The sequence below is a fragment of the Morone saxatilis genome, unplaced genomic scaffold (genome assembly GCF_004916995.1).
Source record: "Morone saxatilis isolate NCDOM2014 unplaced genomic scaffold, NCSU_SB_2.0 Contig7, whole genome shotgun sequence".
In the NCBI taxonomy this organism is placed as follows: domain Eukaryota; kingdom Metazoa; phylum Chordata; class Actinopteri; family Moronidae; genus Morone; species Morone saxatilis.
This window is the reverse complement of record NW_023340246.1, coordinates 8,838,669-8,856,156: the sequence shown is the minus strand read 5'-3', so window position 1 is coordinate 8,856,156 and position 17,488 is coordinate 8,838,669. Positions and strand designations below refer to the sequence as shown.

Genomic DNA, 17,488 nt, shown 5'->3' with positions numbered 1-17,488 from the left:
ACATTATTTAGTTTATTCTAAATTTAAAAGATAGGCTTCACTTAAGTGAACTGGTTATTGGCCATTGAGGGTGTGCTAGTGTTTATGTACAGTAGAGTTTTCTAGGGCACTTTAATGAGTCAGCTGACTTCTTATGGAGCACATGGGATGTTTTGGTTGCATTTTCCCTTTAATAATAAAGTTTGTAAATTTGTTAAATGAGGAACTCCTCAACTGAAATTCATGGCACTGCACCTCCACAAACACATTATGAACACACTGTAAAAGCTTGAAGCCTTAAAATAGGAATATTACACCACAATCTCTAGGATGTTGTATCATTAACCTCAGACTGATAATGAATTACTGTTTATACTCTAATTGTGAATTACAGGTTTTAAACCCTTTTAACTTAACTTTGTCACAATCTCTGAAAGAGTGACACATGTTGACATATTTAAATTAGCTCAGTTTGATTCAACTTTATTGTCATTATACTACTACTAATAGGATAACCAAAAGGTTATACGCTGGTCTCTCAGGTGTGGTACAACCTACATGACAAACAACATATGCACTAATGCAACATACCAGTGCAGGACAACAATAGACAATTGTATAGCTGTATTGTAGTAAATTAGTATGTTATTGTGTACAAGGTGGTTTTAAGTATAAGTGGGAGCCAGTACCATGCAGTAAACCCAAAGTAAGTTAAAGGTGTGTGCAATGCAGTAGTAGTCAGTGTACCAATCTAGAGTTATATAACATATATATAAAAACTCACTTTTTGGCCATAATCAACATAAAACATTAAAAAAATATCACAAATCACACATGAAAAGCAGCTTTAAGTCACTTAATTGAAGCATGTACCTACTGAATGGACAGCTTTTAACATCAGGGTACAGGGTTGGCTGGGCCATAGCCTACTGTTTTCTCAAACCAGAGTACAGGGTTGAATGATTTTGCTGTTTCTTAAGTCAGGGTAGAAGGATGACTGGGCGATAGCTTCTTCAGATGAGGGCACAGAGTTGGCTGGACTGTGGATGGTCTAGTGGGCAATGTTATGCTGTCCAGATGGCTGTGTCAGGGTAATTCCCCTCAGAAGGGCTCGCCACTAATCCTCCAGAGAATCTGTACCGGCTTGATGTCATGCCTGCATGGGAAACCGAACAGCTAGCTAGCTACTGTAGCTCCCTGGCTGTAGGACACTGTGTTTCTGCCAAGCCTGTTTAGATTATGGACACTAACACAATCTGTTGGTATACAGCGAGGACACTGCGAGCGTATTCGATCAACTCTGCTCTGTGAGCCTAGGCATTCAGCATAGAGCAGAGAGACAACTGCTGTGTGCACTGAGAGCTTTCTGTAGGCCAGAACAGGAGGCGAGGAGGTGGGGAGACATAGCAGAGAAGAGAAAAACAGACCTTACATCAGGCTGATTAGGTTTAGAGTCAAGACTTACGATTGTCTTAATCTCAGTGTGGGAACTATTTCTGCAATATGGGACCTTTAACAATCAGGTACACCTTTTTGACTTTCTTATTTTTTTTGTGTCATTAGAGAACTAGAAAAGCATGGAGGAGCAGCTAATTGTCTTCAGTGTGCCATATCAGTGTCTAAATGTTATATATATATTGGGAATGGATGTTAAATTAAGCTGCAGACAACTACACTTACCGACTCACAGATGGCATCAGTGCTCTAGAGTTACCTAAACAAACACCACAGGTATAAAGTAATCAGTCTGTTAGCACTTGTTTAGCAGATTATACATGTATATGTATATTGGGTTGTCGTAGGGCTTGCCAGCATGCTGTATTGTATTTTCATTATAATCCAAACTGACTGATAAAGGTCAGGTTGCTCTCCTCAGCAGGTTGCTAGCAGGTAGCAATTCAATTTAATGGAAGGGACAGAGGGAGGTGACTTTAATGCAGTTATCTCTTTATGATTTTCATGATTAAATGTTTCCAGAGTGGGTGTGTTTCCTTTCACCATCCTACAATGTGGATATTATGTCAATAAAATGACTGTTTGCTAGGTACCAGACTGTTTGCTGTCATGCCACAGAGGAGATCTGCTGTGTGTTTTTCTCATGACTGGTCTGGATGCTGAGAGTGAATTAGCTGTGTCACTTATTGCCTCACTCTCATTCTCATCATGCCGCAGGGATCACACAAATGTAACTAACCAAACAAACAGCCAGTCATGTTGTCAGTACTATCTATGTAATGTAACAGCATTAAGTGGTTTGATAATGCGTCATTACTCGATCTTGATTTTTAAACTAAATGCAACTGTAGCAGATGCAGCTCATTAAATAAACATGTCGAAATGATGTGCAGTGTCTGATGTCCTGTTCCTCTGTTCTGCATTCGTCTGTGTTTGTGTGTGCATGCTCTACTGGCCCGCTGTCCTCCCCTGCTGCATCCACGCTGCTCTACTAATGGTGAGTCCACTGAAACACACCCTACCTGCCTCCTAGCTGCTAAACTGGGACTCAAATCAAGCTGTATAATGTGATGATTGACTGTCTTACAATCAAATGGTCCTTTTCTGTTGCCAGTTTTTGTTACAAAATGTTTTAATTAGTTAATAGTATTAATATTTCACTCATTTAACTTTCTTTTATGGTTGTTTGTATTATCCTACTGTACATTAATGTTGTTCTTATGTGGTTGTTTACTCCTCCACTTTTGTAGATGTCAAATCTCCACGCTGCCTTGCACTATAAACCAATTACTTGAGCTTCCCTAATCTGGGTGTTATATATGTAAGAGTCGTGTGTGTGTGCAGTGGCAGTAGCCATGCCTTATGTTATGCAATGACCGGTTTTAATTAATTTTGGATGAATTCTGGCCAAAAAATTTCCAATTTAAGGACACTGCTTTTTTTTAAAAATATTGGTATCCACCTTTTAAAAACCACCAACGTGTAACCTTACGAGGTAAAATGAAAATTGCTCTTCATGTCCACTACTTTCTACTCAAACGGTAACAATTCTGGACTTTAAAAAAACACAAAATTAAAAAAAAACATTGAACTGCATCATCAACATATTGCAGTGACAGCAATCGTCCTCTAGAGGGAGCTACCACGCCACACTAACACTGCCACATCTGCATCTAACGACCCTCCGACGCGAACGGACAGCGCGGGCGACCAATCACATCTCGAGTTCTAATACAGTAACCTCTCTCAGCCAATGGGAGGCGGCGAAAAGATGTTTTTCACTGTATGGGGCGGGTCTTGAGGATGATGGACACGTCTACCTTGAGCCCTGGCCAGATTTTCGGTGTGGACCGTAGTGGAGATTTTCTGTGGAGACTGAGATAGTGGGACGTACGTTATTTTTTGGAGGAGAACAGAGTGAGCGGCCACGTTTGGAAAAGTTCCCCACACGCATCGTTGGAAATTACGAGGTAACGTTTTAATTTTACCTCCTTTTAAATCACGTGATTTGCACATTAGCGACCGCGGTTGGTTCAATGCTTTTCGGACATTTAGCGTATTTCTATTGCGGATTTAGTTGCGGTTAATAGCTGTAGGTGCCCAACCTGCACCGCGCACAGTAAGTAGCAGCACCTTTGTTGAAATGGTCAAGCAAAAACATCCCGCTTCCTGCTCAAAAACCCGTTATCTTGAACATGAAGTCATACCTTCGATGGCGCCTATCTTCTCCCACATTATCCCTGTTATCATCCACCTAACGTAAACTACTTTGATGCCCCCGGCTGTGTCGGGCGCGGACGGGTTTGATGTGGTTAGCATCAAAATAGGTTTCAAACGGGAAAAAATGATCGTAGGGTGAAACCAGCGTAAACTTCCACGTTTAAAAACATGAAAAAAAAAAAGAAGTCGTTTTGTAAATGAATAGAGCCCTGGTACGTTACTGGTGGTTGGCAGTATTTCCTGGTGTGTAGGTGAACCGTACCGCTCCGTTAATCGTGCTAACTAGTCGGTTAAACACTGTTCAAACATCCGTCTCGGTTTCTGTGGGAAGGTTTCTTGTAGCTGCTTCCTCCCGCTTAAGGTGGTTGTTTAAAAAGCACCAGTAGGTTTTTCTAAGTTGGATGTGTCTGTTCCCCGGTGTGTGTGCGGGCAAGCTCTTCTTCCAGCAGTAGCAACACTACAACACGCTGTTTTACTGTTTCTCAAAGGGTTTGTTTCATCTGGTTTCACGCCGGGAAAATGGTTAACACGGGATGTTTGGGAAATGCAGTCCCGTTTGTGTGACTGTGGCTATGATCTAGTGGTGAAAGATGGGGCTGTGGCAACCGAGATGTGCAGAGCATCCACCCTAATCTAGGGATAACAGTGTTTGTGGGATAGTAGTATCCATTAGCAATGTTATGTATCTTCTTTAGTTTGGTGATTATCAGTTTATCAGAGCCCAAACTGATCAAATAGCTTTTAGTCTGACTAACATCCAGATGAGATTCAATTAATAAACTTATGTAATGGAGAAAGGGAAGCAATTCTTTCAATTTTCAAGTTGTAATTGGCAAATGTTTTACTTGATAAGCGGTTCAAAAGATCAACTGAGCTGTTGTTTAATGTGATCGTGTAACCTGATTTTGTTTACCATACCATGCATGGCACATTTCTGCACTACAGGATCGATTTTAAAAAAGCTTAAAAGTGGATTTTAAACTAAACCAAAACTAAAATTCAGGTTTTTGTTTCAGTTTTGCCGGGCCCAGCTTTGACGCATCATAGTTTCTGTTTAAATGTGTCTTACTTTCTCATCATACCCTGACTACTATTTGTCTGTGGACAGAACATACAGTACTTTACATGTGTGTTTACATGCATGTGTGTCATACGTGGCTTGGCAGATGGCGAGGGTTCAGCTGGTTCACACACACACACACACACACAGACAGACACAGATAGGCAGGCAGGCAAACAGACAGACGGACTGAGTTTAGCCTGTGCTGACGTGTAAAAAGTCAGTGGCAATTGACAATCATATGTATTACATCAGGGTAATTCAATTTTGATTCAATGTCTGTATGGTGCCACAGTCATACCTAATGCAGCGGACCACTTCCCAAGCTATTCATGTTTTATCTTTTTAGTAAACGTAACATACCTGGCTTTATCAATAACTATCTGATATATACCTTTTTTTGCAATTCATTGTTAGACGTGTCACCATGGCTGAGAATAACATGGGCGGACCTTTCAGAGCGAGTTAGGTTTACTGGTGATTGTTAGTAGCCCTAATATTAGTCTACCTATATGTGTCTTTGTGTGTGTGTGTGTGTGTGTGGCCAAATACTCATCAGCTTAATCAGCGCAACTCAGCTGTGGTTCCTACCACCTCCTTGCGTTTTGTCCTCTGAGAGAAGGGGAAGTAGGTTAGGTATAAATGGAGGACATCAGGTCACGGACAATGTCGCGGACAGTGGCGGTGTACAGTACTTTAGTATGAGGCGTTATGTCTAATCATGGTTTATTCTGTGTCATTACAACAGTTGCATTGGGTTGTTTTCCATGAATGATGTTGCACAATAAAATACCTGAGAATGCCTGCTGAAGACCCCGGACCCTGTCTGATTTATTCTAATCTGACCATCTTAAACTATATTACAGGGCATTTTTCCCTGCAGTGCCACGCTGAATCCTCTTTATCGTGGTCTTTGTTTTTCCATGTTAACCCATTTCTGTGTCTCTATGAATATGGAGGATAAGACTAAACGTTTTCTGCATAAAACCTAAACCTCTCCATGAACCGAGTGGAAACCCCACGGGATTGAACAAATTACATAACCATAACCACCAGAGCCATCATCCATCCAAGCACAAAGCCCACAAGCTACATTAGCGAGAGAATGAGATTTACAGCTTTTGTTTCATTGTCTTTAAAATGTCTTTTTTTTTTTTTTTAAATGAATGGCTGATTTGCTGGCATATATTAAACCAACACTTTCTAAGGTTTCTTTTCATATCTCCTTAGGTCTTTTGGCATTTCAAATGTGATCCCACCGGTCAGTTTAACGCGGAGACAAATAATCCAACCAGTACAACAACAGCACAGAACTCAAAAATGGCCATAATGTTAATTTAACACCTCTCTCTACATTGTCTTAGCAGCTATTGAGTATCACATGCTTCACAAAGGTATTTGTTCACGCAGTGCTATTGTGTGTTATCGTATTGGGTTACAGGTGTTGAGGTTGTGTAGTACAGCAGCACATGTAGGTGCACTGACAGTAAAGCACTAGAAAACCCGCTTCCATTGAGGTTAAAGCTCTAACAATACATTACCATATAGAATAAAGAATATGCGCAACATAATACAACATAAGCTTTGTGAAAGTAGAAAGGATTCTTGGTCGGGTTAGCTATAAGGGAAATCCAGCAACGAGCGAGCCTGTCACTGTGGTGTGCGCTTCCTGTCAGGCCCCTCTGTGTGTGTATAGTTTATCTATAATCATCGGGGCCATGTTCATTCTCAGACTCCCAGGATGTGTAGAACAGTGGCGGCTCTGTCGAACCCACTAATGAGAGAAGCCTTAATTGGTTGTTCTGGTGGGAGAATCTGCTCATTAAAGATAGCTGGAACTAACACAGGGTTAGCTAGAACGAGCGCATGATTTATTCCCCCTCTCCGTATCGCTGTTGTCAGGCAAAAATCTTTCATTCTCGGTCATAGTTTAAAGTTTTTAGTGTCGTCACTGCTGCGTTAGTTTAAAGCAAACACTATACACTCCGCTCCATGTGTACGTTTTCTCTCCCTCACCTTTGCGAGGGGTAGAAAGGTAAGTAGGGGAGCCAAAAATAGGTAACCCGGAAACTAGAGATGGAATGACAAAAGGAGAAAGTAAGGAATACAGAAACAAGCAGAGAGGAAGAGAGACTGAGTGAGAGCGACAGAGAGAGTGAGAGATATTGCTTAACCATTCGGAAAGGCTATGGGAACATCCCTGTGTGTGTGTGTGTGTGTGTGTGTGTGTGTTTTCATCCTGACCCCGTCGGTTCAACAGGAGCAGAACACGTCACATCAACTCAGGCGCTCGCACAGATAGCCCTACTGTCCCACATCAGAGTGGACGACTAGTACCGACTGTGTTTGTAAGACAAGAAGCAGAGAAAACGTCATTCTCCCTCAGAGTGTCACAAAATGTTTCTTTTACAATGATAACGCGCTGGAAAATCGAAATGCCAAGGTTTCTAGCTGGTTACAGTGTAGATTAGCACCTCGTATTGTCCTGCACCAGTCTGTCACAGTGGTTTAATACCGCAAGTCCAAATCACAATTAAAGGCTTGTACCTCCTCTGTGACATAGGGACAGTCACAACAATTACTGAGGTGGACATACTCTGCAGTACAGCAGTCAGCCGTGACCGGCGAGTATTAGCCTCTAGCTTCCAGAGATGCTGGGCCAGCGGGCGCCGCGGGACTCACATTCACACAGAGAAGATCAGAGAGGCATGGATGAATAGAAACTGTAATGCAGTGTTCAGCTTATTACCGCAGAGGCAGTGAGGGAAGGAGGGCGGGTGAGAGGGCGAGGTGGAGAGAGCGAAAGTGGATAGAGATGTCGAGGACGTGTGTGATGGAGGGAACAAAAGAGGGGGAGGGAGGTAAGAGGGGGAGTTAAATGCTTTACGCAATGTAAATGAAAACTAGAGTGTAGAATAATAAAGAACTGTCCGTGTAATAGTCTTCAAGTTAAGTGTTTGTGTTGGCCTAATTGCACCGGACCAACAAGCTCAATAGAGTTAAGTATAATAGAGTTAGTCGATTTTTAGTCATCTTTCGTTAAATGAGAGCGTCTATTAGAGGAGAATAGAAAATCCTTGTGTTGAAGGGGAACGTTTCACACAAGAGAGGGCAAACTGCCCTCCCCAGCAAGTGTCCAGCCCTGAAAGAAGCGATAGAATAAAAAACAGAGAGAGAGCGTGGGCCTGTGGCTTTGGCAGGGGGCCCAACATAGTTAAAAGCAGATTAATCAGCATAGGGTCACATTCTCACAGAGAGGCTGAGCAGAGCATGGCAGGACGGGGCAGAGCCTTCATCTTTAAAAAGGCAACATCTTAGGGAGCGACACGAGGAAATGTTGGCACCACTGAGGTTTATATCCACAGAAAATGGATAATGTGCTTTCAATACTGATATAGAACCAAGAAAATTATTGTGAAAAATGCTCCATTATATGCTTAGCTAATTTGACAGACAGTCCAAAGCCCACAGATATTCAGATATGACAAGAACTGATTGATGGATGGATGAGTTCATTCCTTCATTTACTTCATTCATCATGTGTTGACCATTCATTCATTCAGGCTGTCAAAAAAAGAGTCTGGGAAGGGCTTCAGAAGACGAGGAGGTGGGATAGCAGGGCAGACTGATAAAGAGGAATGGATGAGGGGAGGAAGAGGAAGTGAGAGGAGTGTCTGGGGCAAAAGGGAGGGCAGGCCAGCTAACTTGTTCTCAGTAGTAGCCATTGAGAAGCTCTGGAGTTTGTAAAACATTTTGGAGAGTGTGAAGAACCCAGTGAACTGTGTGTGTGTGTGTGTGTGTGAGTGTGTGTGTGTGAGAGCGAGGGCGAGAAAGCAGCGTCAATAGACAGACTTTCCCACAGGTCAAAAATATACCAGGACTAAGGGTGAGACGGTGGATCGAAGGTCCAGTATCCTAATATTAAAACGAGTTGATATTGGGGGGCAGAAAATACATTTAGCCAGTTCGCCTGGACTTTTTGATCCTGAATAAAAAAAATGTATGGCTGTAAAGGAAGGTTTTCACTTTTCATTATTCTTATCAGTCACGCTGATTTACTGTTTGTTGTTTACTTTCTAACTGATCAATAAATGCATAACCTGCAAACCTGTTTCCGATTGGTATATTGCAATGGAAAGATACATACACACACGATGAACAAAATAATCACAAACTCAGGGATATTTGAAGTAAAAAAGTAAAAAAACAATCTACAAAAGGAGGAAGAAGATCAAAGCAACTATTCAAATATTTACAAGTTCAAATGAACTATTTACATATAAGCTATAGGATCCTGCTCCAGAGTGAGAGAGAAGGTGAAACAAACTGTATACATATTTACAAACATCAGGAACACCCTAATCCAGAGAGAAGGTCAAACATGCCCCACACCTACTGAGAGGTAGAGACCCAGGGACAACGGGACATCCTTACTCTTGAGTTCTGATTGATAGTCCTCAATTCTAGCTATACAATACAGGATTATTTCCCCATTTAGCTTCGGCTATGGACAGCAAATCAGTCGTTTAGACAGAAAGCCACCATGAGAATACCTATTAAGTTACAGACGTTAGTTGAACAGCAGCTGGTGGGACCAGTGTTTGAAATTAAGTCAGTTTCTTAATTTTATGCGTTCAAACAGTTACAAATAAACAAGAATCAGTAACTCAACCAATGACTAAACAAATTATAAAAACTGATTGTGGCCAAACACTTGATTTAAGTTTTTTATTCAGATATACAACTAGCCAAACCTCCATGTCGGACCATAGTGAGTCAATGAAGTGATGCGAATTACTGAAACCAAATTTTATTAAACTATATTTATATATTTATTTCACATATATATATAAATATATATATATATATTTATATATATTATATATTATATAGTATATATATATATATATAGTTTAAACTAGAATTTGGTACGGTTGTTGATGAAAACTGAGTCCTGAGTGGGACTTTGGCTGTCTGTGTGCTTGTGTAGCATGCCATGTTGTAGCCAACGTGTGGAGGGAAAAACTCAAAAAGATGTGTTTTTGTTCTGATTTTCAGAGAGGAGAACATGATTGTACGGATGTTTTTCACTCCCCTTGTCATATCCTGTTTTTATGTTGACAGGTTCCTAATGAGAGAGAGAGGCAGATACTGAGATGGTGTGTGGTTAAAAATGAGAATCGAAGATAAGCATGGAGGGATGGGAGATTAACAGAGTGAAACAGGAGAAGGGTTTGAAGTTGCCCCCTTCCCTAAACTTCCTGTTTCCTGGTTAGGGGTCAGAGGTCTTGTGAACTTGTGTCTGGGATTAACTGATACCAGGCACCTAAATAATATGTCTGGTAATGCCATTATCCTGATGCCTGAGAAGAGCCGGTTGCTACAATATATTTCACATGATGACGTGTGAGTGTGTGTCTGGACCTCGGAGGCAACATGTCCTCACGGTAATTGAGAAAACAGGATGATGTTCTGAAAATGAGGACATCTCATGGTGTTCACAAGGGGAATGTCTAATTTTAGAGTTAGGGGTTAAGGTTAGTAGTTAGAAAATGAATGGCAGGCCACTGTGAGTTTGTGTGTGTGTGTGTCAGAGTGCTTTATAATACTTCCATGTATTGCATCATTGCAGAGCAAGTGCTACTAACCCAGCATTACATTTACTGATGCAGCTGTAGGTTGTATAGATGCATGCTCACATATTCAAGCAATCACATATGCACAGCCTAAAGGTTGTTTCCCCTTTAATCAGTTTGTAAAAAATGTGTGTCCTATTGGTGGTGATTATTGCGTTAAAAAAAGGGTCCGTCATTCAGCTTTTTGACAGTGTGCTAACAGATTTCGAAGCACTCGGTCTCTTCTCATCATCACTTGTTGGTCCACACTTATCTTGCTCTGCGCTAGAGGCGTAGAGAGTTGTAGGCAGTTGTAATAATGAGCCTCAATGCCCATGAAGTCATCCGTTTTGCAAAAGCACCTGTTGTTACCACCCTCTATGGGATGTACGTCGCCATAGTAACGCCACACCCACTGCTGCTCTGGAGAGCCGTGTGTGAGTTTCACCACGAGTTTCACTGTCTCCCCTCCCAGCTAATGCTGCTTTCTTCCTCTCTTCTTTCCTGTCTTTTTCACTCCCTCTCTCTCACACACACACACACACACTGTATCTCCTCTCATGTGCACTCGTGTGACCCACCCGTACTTTCGCTCTTTGTGTCACTCACACATTCACACAGACAGGGCACTTGCGCCTGACTGCTTTAATCGCTGAATAGGGGAGTTTAGCAGCTAACAATAGTAGTTATGAGCTGACCCTTTATTCTCACACACACACGGAAAGAGAGGGACTTAACGCTGGAAGATAGGGTTCATAAAATATATTTTGAGTTTATTCAGTGTTGGTAGTTGCTAATGCTTTTTTTTTTTCTTACATCAGCAGCAATCTTTTGTTCTCTTTTAACCAATGATGCAAAAAGAAGATCCATACATGATCATTATATCAGTGCTTAGTGGTGAGGGACACGCTATTACAGTTGAATGAGGCAGAACCTTGAGTATCATTACTCCTTGTAAAGTGATGAATATTACTTATAGTGGCATAGAGCTGAATGGAGCATCCTGGTGTTGTCGAGGAGTCACTGGTTTGACTGTTATATAAATGTGCAGTTGAAAGTAGCAGTTATGAGCTGACGGTAATGATACGGTAACAAAAGTAATGACATAGTATTGGTCATTTAAACATACCTTATGAGTTGACCATTCATTTGCTAAGCTGAAACCGAAGCCAGCAAAGATACGCCAGGGAGAAACTGTCAGAGTGCGTGTGTTCTTTGAGGGGCAGCGAGGTGTTGGCATCAGGTGGAGCTGGGAGTAGAAAAGGCAGACAGAGACCGAGAGGAAGACGAGGGGATGAATGGATAGACAGGCAGACAGACAGACACACAAACATACGCAGGGATTATCCTTTGTGTAATCCTCAGTTTGAGGGTCATAGTGCAGTGTAAAGGGACAGGCATGTTCTGAATTTTCACACCAGCAAGTCCGATGTGTGTGAACGTGTGCATGCATGTGTGTATCTGTGTGTGATTAACCACACAAACTAGTTTGCTTATCAGTGATCCTGTGAGTGTGTTTTTCTTTTTTTTTTTTCATGTATTTTAGAATCAGTTTACGTGGTTGTGCATCTGTGTGTGCATATCTGTGTGTTTGCTGTATCTCTGTGTGTACGCATGTGTCATAGCGTGACAGATGGGGCAGATCGTACAAGAGAACAGCACAGATTAGGATCCTACTCTGTGCGGTGTATGTGTGGTTATTTCAAAACCAAAACTGGGGCTCAGTAACTGTCAGCTGTTGGGCTGTTGCTTCAGTGTTCAGCAGTTTGGGATGTCCCATTGTAATCTGCTGGATTGGATTTTTAATTCATTAGTGTCCGCTGAATGATGGCCAATCGATTTCCAATGCTCAGTTCATTGGAACCCATTGTACTCGGTGTGCACCAGCTGTCAGAAACAACATTGGTAGCTCAATTGAAACAGTGTCCTAACAAACAGCAATTGATGATATTTACACTGATAGCAAGCAGTGTGGCTGTAGGGATAAAAATTGAGTCTGTGGCGAGCACAACTCAGAATATTATCCTGTTTGAAGCTGTGATGGTGCAGTGGCTCTAGGTATGGCAGAGTTGGTCAATGTGTTGGCATTAAATGTTATAAACATTGTGGCATGTTCAACCCTACTGACTTTGGTAATCTCCAACTTTTCATCTAGCACCTCCAGCAGGCCAACAGTCATTCATGAATCTTCTCAGTCTACTGGATGGATTGGCATAAACTTACGTACAAACATTCACGGTTTCTTGGAACCATTTGTGTGTTTTTAGTGAAATGTCACACCAACTATTGGATGGATTGCCGTCACGTTTGGTGCACAGATTCATGTCCCACTCATGATGAACTTTAATAACAGTGGTGTTAAGTGGTAGCATGGTAACAAGTGACGATGCCTAAGTATCATTTGTCACAAGTACCTTGTCACAGAGTTGACCTTAGGATACTAAATGAAACGCCATAGGGAACAAAGAATGAGAAACTATGATCTAGGCTATATGTGTGTGTTGTATATTGTTACATAATAAAGTGTGTAATTGTCTAAAATTGTGCAATGTTAATTAATTGTAGAAGAAAGAAGAATCTGATCCCACTTTACTGCCAGATATTGTGATTATTATTGGGACTGTGGGCTTGTAATTTGAGCAGTACAGCCATATTCATTCAACATCACTATGCTGAACTGAAATTAAAGCTGTGTTTGTGTGTGTGTGTGTGTGTGTGTGTGTGTGTGAGACATGAGGGTAGAAACCAGCTGGTTCTGACAGCTAATACACCGGTCCGCACGGCACCCATGTGTGCACACACACACACACACACACACACGCGTGGATAAGATTTATAATGTTGTGATATAATAACACCTGTTACTACTTCCACACACGCTGGTTAGCCTGGTTCCAGACCTCTGATTCACTGCCCACATCTCACATCTCATCGAGTGATTCAGAAGTTTGTGTTGCTCTGATCAACGGCTGTTTCCTCATTTGGAAACACAGAAATGACATCTACTGTAACTGCGCCAGAGCCAGAATCTAAACACGTTAGATGCCTTTGCTGTTCTCTGCCCATTGGCTTTGTGAATGTTTTTATTGCCTTGATGGAAGATGAAGTGACAGAAGCACGGCTTGGTTTGATGGCTGTGTATTTTGAAATCCACAGAGGCAATGAAATAGCTCGACACAACATGGAGCAAGGTAACAGCAGCAGATGGATACGAGCGTCATCAGTATCATTTATAGGGCTGCTGTAAGCCAAGCACCTTTCTTCAGTGGGCGTGGTGGGTAAGGATGAGAGGGTGGGAGGGAGGGAAAGTAGCTGTTGCAGGTCCTGTAGGTCTGTATGTAATATCTGCAGTAAATCTGGTGTGGTTTGAAATGGGTTTATGCACGGTAATAATCTCTATTGTCACTTCCACGCTCGTCCACTAATCTGTATTTTTGCTGTGGTAATCTCTCGTCTCCATGGGGATTTATTGTTGTAGTCCCTGAATGTCGTTGCCATAGAAACAAGTTCCTCCCCTCTCTGCCCCCATTCTGCCCCTCAGAGTAGGGGCGGGTGGGAATGTATGTTTTCTTTTTTATTAGACTGAGAGTTGTCACATCTGCTTTATCAGATAGTAAAAAAACACAAGTGAAAACCAATAAAGCCAGACAGGTAACTCTGTCTTTTCTTTCTATTTCTGGACTTTTACACTCACTCCTCTGTCTGTCTCTCATAAACTTTTATCTCTCGGGCCACAGGCCAGGTCAGGAAGTTGTTGTTGCTATGACGACAACCCCTAAATCCCAGACGGACAGCAATGGAGTTTAGGTTGGGGACCTGTAGTGTTTGTGTTTGAGTGACTTTTGTGGCTGCAGTATGGTGTTTGTGGCTGTGTGGAGGGTAAAAACAGCAACCCTTTAAATGAGGAAATGAGGATATGGTCTCATTTGGGGACTTTGGACAGTAAAAGTGTTTCTAAAAGTTAGCAATACCCCCAGGGATTTTTAGCCAGAGTAGAAAAATCTGGTGGGCGGAGCATCTTCCCTGCTGTTATTGTCTGAGAGGTTTCTGTTTATGTATTCAGTAATGCTGTCTTTCCCTGTAATGTAATGTACACATGCAAAATATTGCAGGCAAAATGTTGTGTTGTCGACATTCCCTGAGGTATTGTGAAGTGTCCATGCTACTCTCCATTAGTAATCTGGCACAGTAGGCATACACTGTTGTGCTCTCTCTCTCCTTCATCTATCATCTTTCACCTCTCTCCATCTCTCTCTCTTCTTCCACTACTCCCTTTGCCTCTGCTCTGCTCCTCTGCTCTCTTTCATACACTCTTCTTCACCACCCCCCACCCCCACCCTGTTCCCTCTCGTTTTCTGCCCTTGTTTCTCCGAGCGATAGTCTCAAGGGAAGCAGGCGCAGAGCTCTGAGGGAGGGAGGAGAGGATGGAGGAGAGAAAACGGCAATGACAGTTTTGTAGGGCAGGCTTTTGCTAAGAGGTGGTGGACGCAAGTGAAGGAAAGATATAGGCAGAAAGAAAGTGGTAATAAAGAGAAGGGTAACGGTGCAAAGAAGTAAAGAGAAGAGACATAAGGAAAGGAGTTACAGGGAAAAAGAGAGCAACAGAAGCAACACTAGGTAAGGCCATGAGTCGTGTCCATCAGTCCATCATTTAACAGTTCATTCTTTTAAAAAGCAGAAACTAACCTGAGGTGTTGGACGGATGGATTTAGTGGAGCTATTGAGGTAAAGTTTAAAGGGTCTGGTCAGTGTCAGTCCTTGTATAAGTACATTTTTCATCTTTGCTGTGACAGTCATGTGCAAACAACTGTTCACTGAATGCTGGAAATTGTGTCAAGAAAACATCAACATCATATTCTAATCTGACTGAGTAAAGCAAATAATAAGATAAAAAATACTAAAACTAAAATAAATACTGATAAGCTGCTTGACAGCATGTAACCTGCAAATATGTAAGCTCTTAGATCTCAATAAGATGAAGAACTACGTTGAGATATGCTAGTGAGTGTTTCTAACATCCCTCTCATAGGTACACAGAAATGCCTCGTCTAATTCAGCTGGAAATACTAGCTGTGTGTCTGAGTTTGTTTATCTTGAATGTGCAGGCTTTTCTCTCGCCTGTTTGGACAACTGGGTTACTTGAACGCTGCTAATTGGCTGTGAAATAGCGGGATAAAACGTCCTAACAGCATGCACAGCACTCGCCTCTAGACAAATTCTGCATGAAGAGATACTTTCTTGATGAAACAAACGAAAACAAAAACACATAACATCTGACAGTAGACAATAGTTCAACCCGTCATTCAGGAGATAGATGTAGCCCTGAATACTGCACTGTGATGACAGACAGCTTCCTAACACTGACTTACTTTAGATGATGTACCGATGCTTTTACTGCCATAAACCATTCACTGTGTGTATATGCGTGTATATATATATATATGAAGAGAAGCTGTAATAATGCCACTGCTATTGTTTATATGGACTGTGGGAAGAGGAGAGAAAGAGGAGGGGTTTGGAGGAAGATAATGTGAGTGGGCGATTGGAGGGGATTGAAAGGGGGCCCAGAAGAAAGGGATTGAGAGAGGAGAGAGATGAGTGCAGAGATTTAGTGAAAAAGAGAAAGAGGCACCCTGGGCTGAAGAGCAGAAGGGGAAGATAGAAAGTGAGCGAGGAGAGGGCGAGTTAGAAAGTTGTGAGAGAGGTAGAACAAGGTTCCCGGTGTTAAGCCGTTGTAGGGAGAGAGAGGCCGGTTTAAAGCAGGCCTAAGTGGCCGTGACGAACATCTTGCAAAAAAGCTGCACTCTGATGCCAACTCACACAAACACACACATAAATACACTCCTCGCTAGTCCATTGAGGAACACCGTGTCTTAGAGGGAACGGCAGTAAGGGAGCAACAGAGCTGTTTTGATCACTCTAGGGTCGGAAGAATGAAGGAGCAAATTAGGCAAATCCATTGCGTCATACACAAGGCAAAAATATTTCAGAAATCCCCTTTTTTGCCGTTTAAAACCCTACGTAATAGTCTGGTCATGCTTGCATGGCACACAGCTATGCTTTGGTCAGTGCCAGGGTGTTTCAGCATGGATTGATTCAGCAGACTGGCTGTCCATGCTGTTGCTTTACAGTGTACACTGATCATACCCTGCTTCAGCTGCCACAGGTCTGTTTACTAACATTGGCCATGACGGTTATTTTCAGTGAGGAACTGAAATAACTTTCCCCTTTTGACTTAAACTGAAACATATGTGAAGAATGAAAATCACATTAATATGCTGATATTTAGCAGGTATGTTTACCATGTTCATCTTCTTAGATAGAGTTTCAGCATGTCAACATTTGTGCAAAACACAAAGCGCAGATCATTAGATTTTAGGGCCGTCACTTCTTCCCCAAATCATGTTCAAACGAGTTTCAAACGACACGCGAATCGTTCGAATGACTTGGATCAAGCGATCTCTAAACACATTGTACAAATGTATGACACCACTCAGGCAAACATAACAGAACGACTATACTATAGGATAAGCTCTTGCTCTTATTACAGCAATGGGCCACATATCCTTGCATAGAAATCTTGCTCTCTTAGGTGATGGCATTTTCATGAGATTCTGGCGAGGGTCCATCCAATAGTTAATATAAAACTATAAGTATCACCAAAGTCATTCATCCACTAGCTAACATGAATGTCTGAACAACATGTAATGGCAATCAATCCAGTAGTTGTTGAGATGTGTCAGTTTGAACTGAAGGGGCGGACTGAATGAACATCTGGCCAGCAGACCGACGTTGCGACACCTAAACATGACGTGACTAAAGTACTTGATTTCAAAGATTTACGCCTTTAACAGGCATCAATGGGCTGGAGGCAGAGTGCTGTTTGTTGTGTAATGTCACTGGGATTCCCTCTTCATGAGATTTCAGTTGTATTTACCTTGTTTCTCCTTATCTGCACAAGCACACTGTTATATGGCCTCTCTGACATTTGCACACACCTACACACACACACACACACACACCTCTCCATCATCTCCCCTCCTCCCCTCCTCCTCTCTCTACCTCATTAGCCGATCATGCGTAAGGAGACCTGTTCTATTTTTACTCCCGCCCCCTCCCTACACACCACTGCTGCACTGTTGACGTGTGTGTGTGTGTG

General features: G+C 42.1%; 1 protein-coding gene across 9 annotated transcripts in view; it reads left to right on the top strand.

Moving 5' to 3' along the window:
• Positions 1-3,253: 3,253 nt before the first annotated feature.
• Positions 3,254-17,488, top strand: part of epb41l2 (erythrocyte membrane protein band 4.1 like 2) — a 51,691-nt gene continuing 37,456 nt past the window's right edge. For 8 of the 9 annotated variants that reach the window (XM_035678156.1, XM_035678151.1, XM_035678150.1 and 5 more), the window contains exon 1: positions 3,254-3,404. The gene's annotated coding sequence lies outside the window, so the exon portion shown is untranslated. Of the gene's footprint in view, positions 3,405-14,774; positions 14,947-17,488 lie in introns of those variants that run through there. The other variant, XM_035678146.1, reaches the window with a different exon arrangement.